This window comes from Abrus precatorius, unplaced genomic scaffold, assembly GCF_003935025.1.
Source record: "Abrus precatorius isolate BTA unplaced genomic scaffold, Abrus_2018 Scaffold8, whole genome shotgun sequence".
NCBI classification, from domain to species: Eukaryota; Viridiplantae; Streptophyta; class Magnoliopsida; order Fabales; family Fabaceae; genus Abrus; species Abrus precatorius.
Window position 1 is genome coordinate 7,145,997 of NW_020874428.1, and position 11,043 is coordinate 7,157,039.

Sequence of the window (11,043 nt, forward strand, 5' to 3'; positions counted from 1 at the left end):
TCACTCTTACTAATATTTTCAGGTGATGAAAATGAAGAAATAAAGGTGTTGGGTTCGTTCTAAGATCATAAATCAAGGGTAATGGAAGAAAGACTGCTCTATAAGGATTATAACTATTTAAAAAATTGTATTATTTTATCTTAACTGTATAACGTGATGAGTAAATTTGACAATGATTTTAAATGTCAGATTTTTAGAATTACTATCCTATCTATTCTTTCTTTCACATGTCAAGTAAAGGAATTACTCTTAAACCCAAGATCATACTGATTGCAATCATTTCAACAGTTAGCAAATTTGCTCATCTCGTAAATATTAGCATTATTTCTCCCTAACTTTCTTTTTTTTATTATAGAGGACTATACTAAAATCTCTAGCAAGACATTAAGGAAGATTTATCATCTTATTGAAGTCAATTAATTCCATCTAGCATTCAGTTTTAAGTTTATCTATACGACTGGCATAAATAGAGAACAATATCTACTCCTTATTATCAGAATTCTTAATTTTTTTGATGAATGATAAATCTAGATTTAGCTAATATAGTTATCCTGATATTTTTTGTATTCCAAAGGCACCAAATACCTTTTAAAAATTCAACAACATCTATTTTCTCATTACCATCTAGTTTGATTTTTTTAATAAATTATCAGTTTTCTCTTTACTAACCCTAGATTCAAATAAAGTAATAAATTATAACTTATAGAGGTTGACCAAGTCATTCACTAACCTAACAAAAGCTCTACCTCTAACTTCTATGTAATTCTTAAAAAAATCGTTTATAAGACTAAACCCAAAAGTCTAAGATGCATCCTCATGATACTTAAAAAAAAAAGCATGATAGATTTTAGCTTTAAGTTTAAGATTCAGTTTTACTAATAGATTCTTCCTTTATTAATCTTTACATACAACACATTTTAATTTCTAAAAATATTTGTGATTTTTAAAATTTAACATAAAACGTTTTGTATTTTGAAAAATAGATGAGTAATTATTAAGGAAATATTAATTTAAGTGATATGTATTTAATATTTTTATTCAAATAATTGATTTCTCTAACTTTAGCAAGTTCGTTATTGAGAGGAGTAAAACAAGGTACCACATATGAGAGGTCGCAGATTTAAGTTTTCAATTATCTTATTAAAATAAGATAAATAAAAGTGTTTTATAAATTGTTCCTATCATATAATATAACGCAGCTGCATTCTTATAAAATTCTACATATAAAAATAAAATTATTTACTATGTTATTTGTAAACTTGAAAATATATTTTAATATATTATTTTAAATTGATGGTTGTAATTTTTTTAATATTTTTAAAATTAAAAAATATTTATATATTTTTAAATAAACTGCTAATTTCACTGATTATGAATACAAAATTAACATTAATAGTAATAATTATTTTACTTATAAAAAACATAAAACGTCTTTTTGATTTCTATGACACAACAAAAATTATTAAAACAAAATTGTCATTATATTAGAAAATAATAAATTTGAGAAAAAAAGAGAGTGAGAAAATGATGGGAGGAAAACGTGTAGAAAGTGGATTATGTGCAATGTGGATGTCGGCTGCAGCTTGTAGTCATTGACTGACTCAGAGAACAAAATGTCATTGACTCAGTCCAAAGTGCAATATTAAAACGTAGGGATTGTCTGTTACCTTCGTTCATTCATTCGTTCATATTGAAAGAATGAAGTTGGATTCATTGATTGATTTTTCATCCCTCAATTATTTTGGTCATGAAAGCCACTTTTCTGCTTTCCTCGTTGATGTGTGCTTTGCATAAATAAAATCTAATTGCATATTCCATCTCAGTTTGGCTTTATATACACCTGTCTTCTTTAACAACAATCTATTAAGTGATATTTAAATTTGACTACCTTTCTAGCTAAGTTCACATTGAATTTAATTTAATTAAGTTTCAAAAATTATATTTAATTTAAAATTAAAATTCTCTTTTTTATTACGTGAAGTTGATGAGTTGAATGGAAGTGGCCCATTTCCATTCAAGACCCCAATATTTGCCCCTCTGAATAGGCAAGTGAAGGAGGGAATGGTATGTAGCTCTGTCCTCCCTCACTGTTACTGAACAACTAACTAATAAAGTGGGATGCTTTATTCTGTTTTATTTTATTTGGCTTTGTCACGCTCTTCCACTCTCTCCAAACAATGGTTTATATATCAAAGTCATATATTTAATGTTACTAGATATTTATTTCATTAATTAATATAAAATAAGCAACTCTCATGTATGAATCATTTTCGGTCCCCAATTTTTCTGTGACCATTAAAGTCATTACTTCATAACTCACAATCATAGCACTGAGTAGCAACCAATGGGTAATGCAACTCCACACATAGATGCGTGGAGCTCCAATTATATGTTATATATAAATATATATTCTAGCAAAATTATAGAGACAATTATTTTGAAACGAATTAAATTAATTATACTTGGTCTGTTATACGGAAATTAATTTTATATTATCAACTTCATATTAAAATGAAAGCTGAGACGTGTGTGTATTTTCCATCCTACTATTTTAAAAATTATAAATTTACACATCTAATTTCAATTTGTTTCTTCAATTTTTAAATATCTTTGTAAAGGCATTTGTAACATTCTTTATACACACGGACAAAAAAAATTTAAAAAGAAATAAAAGAGGAATTATTTAATTGCATTTTAAGTGTTGTAATTGTCTCTTGTTTTGAAAGAATAACAATAAAATGTTAGAGAAAAAAAAGAAAGAATAGAGTTGAAAAAGCCCAATCCTTACATAGTTAAATTATTGGGTCTGGACCAAAAATATTTCTATCGGGTAAAGAAAACTTTTGGGCCTTTTCTAAAATATAAAAACTAGTGGACCAAAAATATTAATTATTAAAATATTGTTTTTGTCTGACACACTTGGATGCAAAACTTATGTTTCTTTTTTTTATCTTTTTAAAAATAGTTTCATATATTAGATAGGTAAAAAAAAATTATTATTATTTTTAAGTTGTAGGTGTGAAACTCATTTTTTTAATTTGCATATCAAAGGATGATACTTTTTTTTGAAGAAGTTTCACATACTAAATAGATGAAATTCAAAATATTATGAGACGTTTAAGAATTCTAAATAATTTTATCTCCAAAACGTGAAGTTTGGAACCTATGCTTGGTCTTAAAGTATGCAAAAGAACGATAAGAAAAAAAAATAAAATAGATTTCCCATCTAGTGTAGGTATTTCCAAGGCAGCTAGTGTCAAAGTTAGACACACTTATTGGTCAGGTTTGAGCAAATTAAACCCAATCTGACCAAAACTATACATAATATTTTTTTATCTAATTGTATCACTTATTTATTTGGGTGAATCAATTTTTGGTTTTTTAGGTGATAGTTTGTGGTGGGCGGATCTAAACGATAGTGAGCGTATTTGGGTCAAAATATTTTTTTGGATTTAATTAAATTTAACATTTAATTATGACAATTTATAGTCAATTTTTCAAATAGTTTACATAAAAATATTCAATATAAAACTAAATATTGAAGAAAAAATATGAATCTTGACCTAATTCTATTTATACATATGTGTTACAAAAAATATCAATAAAAACTTAAAATATATACATAGATAATGTTATACACAAATTCTCATAAATGAATAGAGTTAACATCGATAAGGGTGAAGGTATTATGAAACATTGTATAATATATGCTCTTGATTTTGTATAAACTTTTCATATTATGTATATATTTAGTTTCCTAAAATAGTTTTAATTAGATCACATTAATAGTGGATCATGTCATTTAAGACTTAGTATAAGAATATATATTTGTTACGTATATTGTATATATATGACTTCCTATCATAAAAAAAATAACACAGCAAGAAATTTAATAAATTCTTGGTATCATTCTTATTGTTGTTTTTCAACATGGCATCAAAGCAAGATATTAAAGCCATTGCGCTAAGTAATGATTAGTAAAAAAAAAAAACTCAATCCAAATAGTCAAATAGTAGCAACAATGTTAGGATAGATCCATCAAACCTATACTTTGTTTATCATTCAAATCACTTTGGTCACATGCTTGTTCCAACAAAATTGAATGGCACTAGTTATCCACAATGGAGTAAATCTATGATTCATGCCCTCATAGCCAAAAATAAAATTGACTTTATTGATCGATCAATTCAGCCACCTTCAGAAAAAGACCACTAAATAGATTTTGTACTGTGGAATCAATGTAACAACATGATCCTATCATGGTTCACTCACTTGGTGGAATCCGATTTAGGGTTGTTCATGTCAAGATTGCTCATAGTTTGGAAAGACTTCAAAGAAATGTTTCATAGAAGAATGCACTAACAATCTATCAAATCCAAAAATCTTTAACCTCTCATTCTCAATGCACCATGACAGTGTCAGCCTATTTCACAAAACACAAAGGCCTTTGGGGAAAATTAGAAGAATATTGCATCTTTTCCACTTGCATCCAAAAGAAAGCACACAATGAACAAAAAGAAGAAAATTAATTTATGCAGTTTCTTATAGGCCTTAATGACACCTATAAAATTGTTTGCACCAACATTCTCTTGATGTCATCACTACCCAATGTACGTCAAGCATATTTACTTGTCATTCAAGATAAGACATAACGTCAAATGATTGCAAGATTAATAGATAATTTTTCCATTGCTGTTGCAATCCAAAGCCATCCAAATTTCTCAAATAAGACTAAGGACAAGCACTTTGAGCACTACAAGAGAGAGTGCCACATAGTAAAAAGTTGTAGAACTTTAAAATTTTATTGTAATTTTTGTAACAAAAAAAGACATATTAAGGATAGGTGCAAGTTTAAAAATGGCATGTGGGGTTCTAACAGCACAGAAGCCTAAGGCAATAAACAAAGTCCCCAGAGGAATCGCACCTAAATCTTCCTACATTGCTGATGCAACTTATTCTTCTCAACCTACACATGGGTTTTATATAGAACAACTTCAACAACTTACTCATGCATTATCTGTGGTGTCCTCCAATCATGCTTCTGGTAACAATGATGCTCTTGCAAATGCTGCAAGTTTGACTTCTTTTTCTAATGCTTTAATCAATTCTAATTTCACTAAACATTAGATTTTGGATAGTGAGGCTACTGATCATATCACTTCTAATTTCACATTTTTCACTCAAACAAAATCCCTCCAAATACCTATTGTCAATTTACTCATCGGATCCTCTGCTTCAATCACATCTATTGAGAATGTACCTTTTAACTTAAATATCACTTTAAATAATGTTTTATGTGTTTCTTCTTTTTGCTTGAATTTGATGTCTGTAAGCAAGATCACTAATGCTCTAAATTGTTCTGCCATTTTATTTCCTACCTTTTGTGTCGTGCAAGACTTGGCTACAAGGAAGATGATTGGCTTGGGTAATATAGTAATCATTATTACGTGTCTCCTTTGCAAAAGATGCATGTCTCTCATCAAGTTTCTCAATCTTCAAATTTACATGGACACCCATCACCCCCTTGTCTTAAATTAATTTCTCCATTGTTGCCTTCTAATAATAATACTTCTTTTTAGCAATAATTGTAATATTTGTCCTATAGCTAAATAAACTAGACTTCCTTTTCATGTATATTCAATATCAACTCATACTCCTTTTGACTTATTGCATTGTGATATTTGGTGACCTCACAAAGCTTCCACACATTCATAGGCACATTTCTTTCTTGTTGTTGTGGATGATTTTACAAGATGCACATGGATATTTCTTATGCAAAACAAATTTGAAACACAAAAGATCATATCATCTTTCATTAATTTTGCTTACAATCAATTTCAAACATATGCCAAAGCCATTTGGATGGACAATGGTTTAGACTTTATGTTTATGAGAAATTATTTTCAAACTCATGCAATTAAGTATCAGCGCACTTGTGTTTACACCTCGCAACAAAATAGTGTCATACAACGCAAAAATTGCCATATTTTAAATGTGGCGAATGCATTACTTTTTCAATCTCCTCTACCTCTTGCTTTGTGGGATGAGTGTGTGTTGACTGTTGTTGTCACAACATAGGTTTCAACGAGACGATGCAAGCTTTAAAAAAAATATCTTTTAAAAATATAATATTTTCTAAAAAATTAGAGGTAGTCACCATTAAAGTTTATTAACGAAAAATCTTAGAAAAATTTTAAAACAATAAGATCTTTGAAACCAAAAAGTGGATTTAAGAGTTGTTTATGTGTAAGAAAGGTATTAGTACCCTACAACTTCGTTTAAATAATGGTTACTTGAATTTAATTGTGCAAATTCATTATAATTTTGAGAATTTTTGTTTAACTTCTAAACAATAATTCTTACTATTTTTATTTTTAAAGGAAGAAAATTTATTTATTGAAATATTAATCGATGTCTTAAAAAATAAAAAAAAATTATTTTAAAAATTATTTTGAGTTGATAGATCCGGTTCCCGCTCCTACGTATTCTCAAGTACTATAGAGAACTCAAAATCACCTAGTTCTATGAAATATTATAAAGTTGATTGATTAAATTCTTTTATTTTAAAATAAAAATTATTATTATAAGATTATAATGTTTAGAATACATGATAACATGATTATACACATATCTTACTATAAACAATACAAGAGGAGAAAAAAGGATCACACAACTATATTGCAACTCGTTAAAAATAATTTTAATATTTTGTAATTGGTAAATGAAATATTTAAAATTATACATAGATTTATATTGAAAAGAATTTATGATAGTATAAGTTATATATAAATTTCTTCTGACTTATTAAACAATTGAAGACAATGTAAATTATACATCGATGTTATGAAAAATTATATAATAAAATAAAAAAATAAAATTAAGTAATTAAATGTTTAATTAAAAATTTGACTTAAAAAATTTTAAAATATAAAATTAATTTCGGTTAATGAAAAGAATTAATATATTTAAATTCATTAATGAATATAATTATTTATTAAAAAAATTAAAATATCATTTGATAAGTTTGTATTGCATGAGACCTAAGATAGCGTCGATACATAAATATTTTAATAATTTAAAGTGTATAAAGTTAAAAATACTACACAATTATCCTACAAATCACACATTAATTAATAAATAGATAAATTAATTATTTTTTATAATAGAGAGTGGAGAAATACTTGAGAGGGTATTTTTTTATTAATCGTTAAAATAAAATTATAAAAAATATACTTAAATTAGTGATATAATTAATTAGAAATAAGTATGAACGAGTCTTAATTTTTTTTATTATTTATTACTTTAATAGAGAAATATTTTAGATAATAAATTTTATTTAAATAAAATAATTATTTAATTGATTAGTTTTAGATAGAACATTTCACTTTAAAATATTTTAAATTGGTATAAAACGTAAGATAATGTTAATACACATAGGTCTAAACGATTTATATGACGTAGAGGTAAATCGTTGTATTTGTTTTATATATTTATTTATGATATTGGTTAGATAATTTTAAAATAAAATATAAGATATTTATCATGAGATAAAATAAAAACAAAACAAAATAAAATATAAACATAAATCAAAATGTATAAATCTTATTTGACAATAAAATAGTAACAAATAGATAAATAAATAATGCATATAAATAAGTAAAATAATAATAATAAAATGGCATGAATATTGTAAATAAAAATGATGCTTAAAAATTTCTTTTAGTTTTTTTTACTCACCTCATTATTATTATTATTATTATTATTATTATTATTATTATTATTATTATTATAAATAACATAAAATTAAATTTCACAATAAATAAATTAAATACAAACATGAAAAAAAAGGAATAACAAGGAAATAAAATAAAAATTCTATGTGAATAAAAAAAATGTCCTATTATTTTTTATTTAGTTAGCTTTATTATTTTTATAATAATAAAAGATAACATAATATTATTATTTAAATAGATTATGGTTCTATTATAAACTGTTTTCAAAAATTGGTTCTAGACGTAAACTTTCAAATTAGGATTATTACAAAATATTGTTTTTAAGAATAACTAAGAAGAAAATAATCAAATTTAGAGTATAATTCTATTTGACCATCCTAACCCTAACTCATGTGGGTTAAGGCCAAAAAGTCCAATAAATTTAAAGTTTTATGAGTGTAAAAGCCTATTGGGTGAGGGTTAAGGCTTTATGGGCCAAAAATTTTTATTCTACAGTCATATTCAACAATTTAAACTTATGCATAAATAATATGACAAAATCTGTATCACGTAATCCTAATTTGAAATGTAAACCAGAAGTGTGTCTGTGAAGACATCATGATACCTATTAAAATGCAACAATACCTTTAATAAAAATAAAATTTCAGATTCAGTAAAAAGCATAAACCTCTAATTACTCTAAGAACCAATTTTAAACTCCAAACTTATCCAAAAAATTACTTGTTTGACCCAATGAGCTTAACAAAATTTCTATAGACAATCTAGATTTACATAAATCTATCTATAGTAAAAAACATCAGCCCAAGTGCAAACATAATCAATTTCAAGGGTTCCTTTGTCTTTTCAGCACAAGTAAAAAACATATAACAATAAAATACACAAAGTCAATGTGCCATTACAGGACTCATGATTATCCATTGTAAAACAATGTTGAACACACTAAATATGTCAAGTGGCAATTCACCTCTATTATTTTCTCTCTGAAAGAAATAGAAATAAGGTGATAAAGCAATTAGTAAAAAAGAAAGCTAAACACATATTGTTGCATACTAGACTTTAGTGTTTTTGTCTCATTATTATCTAAAGCTCAAAAGCAATAAAAATAAAATTAAAAAAATTACATTTGTATAAATTATATAATAATCATAAAAGGTGATTACAATAAATATTACCACTTGATCTTTCAACAAAGCCATGCAACCAATTCTTAGTATAAATTAACATTTGTACATTTTAAGTGCAGAGCTTCTACATTTATTGAGAAGATATCCACCAATGCTAAAATTAGATTCTGATGCAACTGTAGTAATTGAAATACTAAGTACATCTCGCGCTAATACAGAGAGTGTAAAAAATCTCTATTCATTATTCTTCCAATAATGAAGCACATAAAATTCTTCTATATCATCATAATAAACTTATTACTCATCCAAATATAAATCCAATTCATTCTTACCAATAACAGACTTATTTTCATTTTGAAACATTGTAAACTCTTACAAGATGTAACATAATAACCATTTAAACAAAATAAAAATAAGAAATACATCACGATTAAAATGGTATAAAAGAACATGCATTGAACAATTTGGATTTCTTTGACTTATTTTCATCTACATGTGACTTTGGCAACAAATTGGATTCATTGGAAGGTTGAGAGCCAATTATAGCATTAAAATTGTTTGCATATTCTCCATATTTTTATTTCCATGAGTCAAGTTGATTTTTCAACATTTTCCTTGTTTCTGTTAAGATATTCTTATATTAAAAGAAACTTTTGAAAGTAATTTTTTTGGAAGATTTTGGTTGTCTATGTTATGCAACAATTATTCATCCTATTCACAAATTTGATTTTTGTGCTAAATGTAGCATCTTTATTGGATATTCCATTGGCCAAAATGCTTATAAAGTTTATGATTTTAAAACAACAAACATTTTCCTTAATTATGATGTAAAATTTTGTGAAGACAATTTTTCTTCAATTTCAAACACTTCTAATCCTCGAACATCTTTCACTCCTCAAATAAGATAACCTCTTTGTGATAAGCAACCTTCAACATGTGTTCATAGGCAAGTGTATCCGTCAAAAAGTAATAAAGAGTTTTTGAAAAGAGTTCCCAAGTTATTGTCTTACATTATTTTTAATTGCCAAGAATAACTTGATTCGATTGTTAAAACGTAACGGAATTGTTTAAACCATGATGTGAACATCTCCTTAGAAGTTCTCTAAAGTGCTTCCATGTTTCAAATAGAGATTCAAACTCATATTGTTGAAAATTAGAGATCTCTATCATCAGCTTCGCAGAGGGTGTGGAGTTTGTCAGGTCGCTCCGAAAATAGTGTGGACTTCTTGACTAGATTGATCAAAGCTGGCTTTAATTCAAAATTTTGGCCTCTATGTCAGGTGCTACAATGTTCTTGGCATCACCCTCAGCAGTGGGTGTCATGTACTCTAAGATTGGTCGTTCTTTTGCCATATTTTTTCTTTTCTCTACACTCTTTCCTTAGCCTACGTGCGGTCTTCTCGATTTCTGGAGCAAAAGCAAGTTCTGCAATAGGGTTAGAACGAGTGAGCATAAAACAAAATAAAAATAAAAATGTTGAAATCAACCAAATACCTTATTTTCTTTGATATTGAAAACTAATTCCTGGCAACGGTGCCAAAAACTTGGTCATGGACAAGTGTACCTGTTAAAAAGTAATAAAGGGTTTTCAAAAATAGTTCCCAAGTTATCGTTCCACAGAGATTATTTTCAAGTACTAAGAGTAACTTGATTCAATTGTTTAAACGTAATGGGATTGTAACAGGCCAAAAACAGAGCTTGATGTTAACAATAAATTAAAAGAATATAGTATAATGTATGAGAGAGATCAGATGAGCCACCTTCAGAAAAAGACCACTCAACCAATTTTGTATTGTGGAATCAATGTAACAACATGATCCTACCATGATTCACTCACTCGGTGGAATCCAATTTAGCCAAAGGGTTATTCATGTCAAGACTGTAACACCTTATTTTCAATATTCATTAAATAATAATTTTGCAATTTTGGGATAATAAAAGTTCCATTTCAAATAAAGTTCTCAACTCATAGTTTCATCAAATTTTTAAAATAAGAAGAAGGGGTTACAATCTTCATCAAGTACTACCCTTTTTAAATACATTATTTTCAAATTTATATCCTAGTCCTATAGCAGTTCCATCCACCCATTTCACTGAGTCTGGTGCTGATCATCTTGGTTACCTAAAAAATAAATGTAAGGGTGAGTACTCTACATTATCCAAAAACACACAATCAGCATAGAGTC

At 26.9% G+C, this 11,043-nt stretch overlaps 1 non-coding gene across 1 annotated transcript; it reads left to right on the plus strand.

Moving 5' to 3' along the window:
* The first annotated feature begins 9,926 nt into the window (after positions 1 to 9,926).
* On the plus strand, positions 9,927 to 10,033 carry LOC113848581. Its single transcript, XR_003501845.1, has one exon. It is a non-coding gene; the product is annotated as a small nucleolar RNA R71 (small nucleolar RNA).
* Positions 10,034 to 11,043: the final 1,010 nt, after the last annotated feature.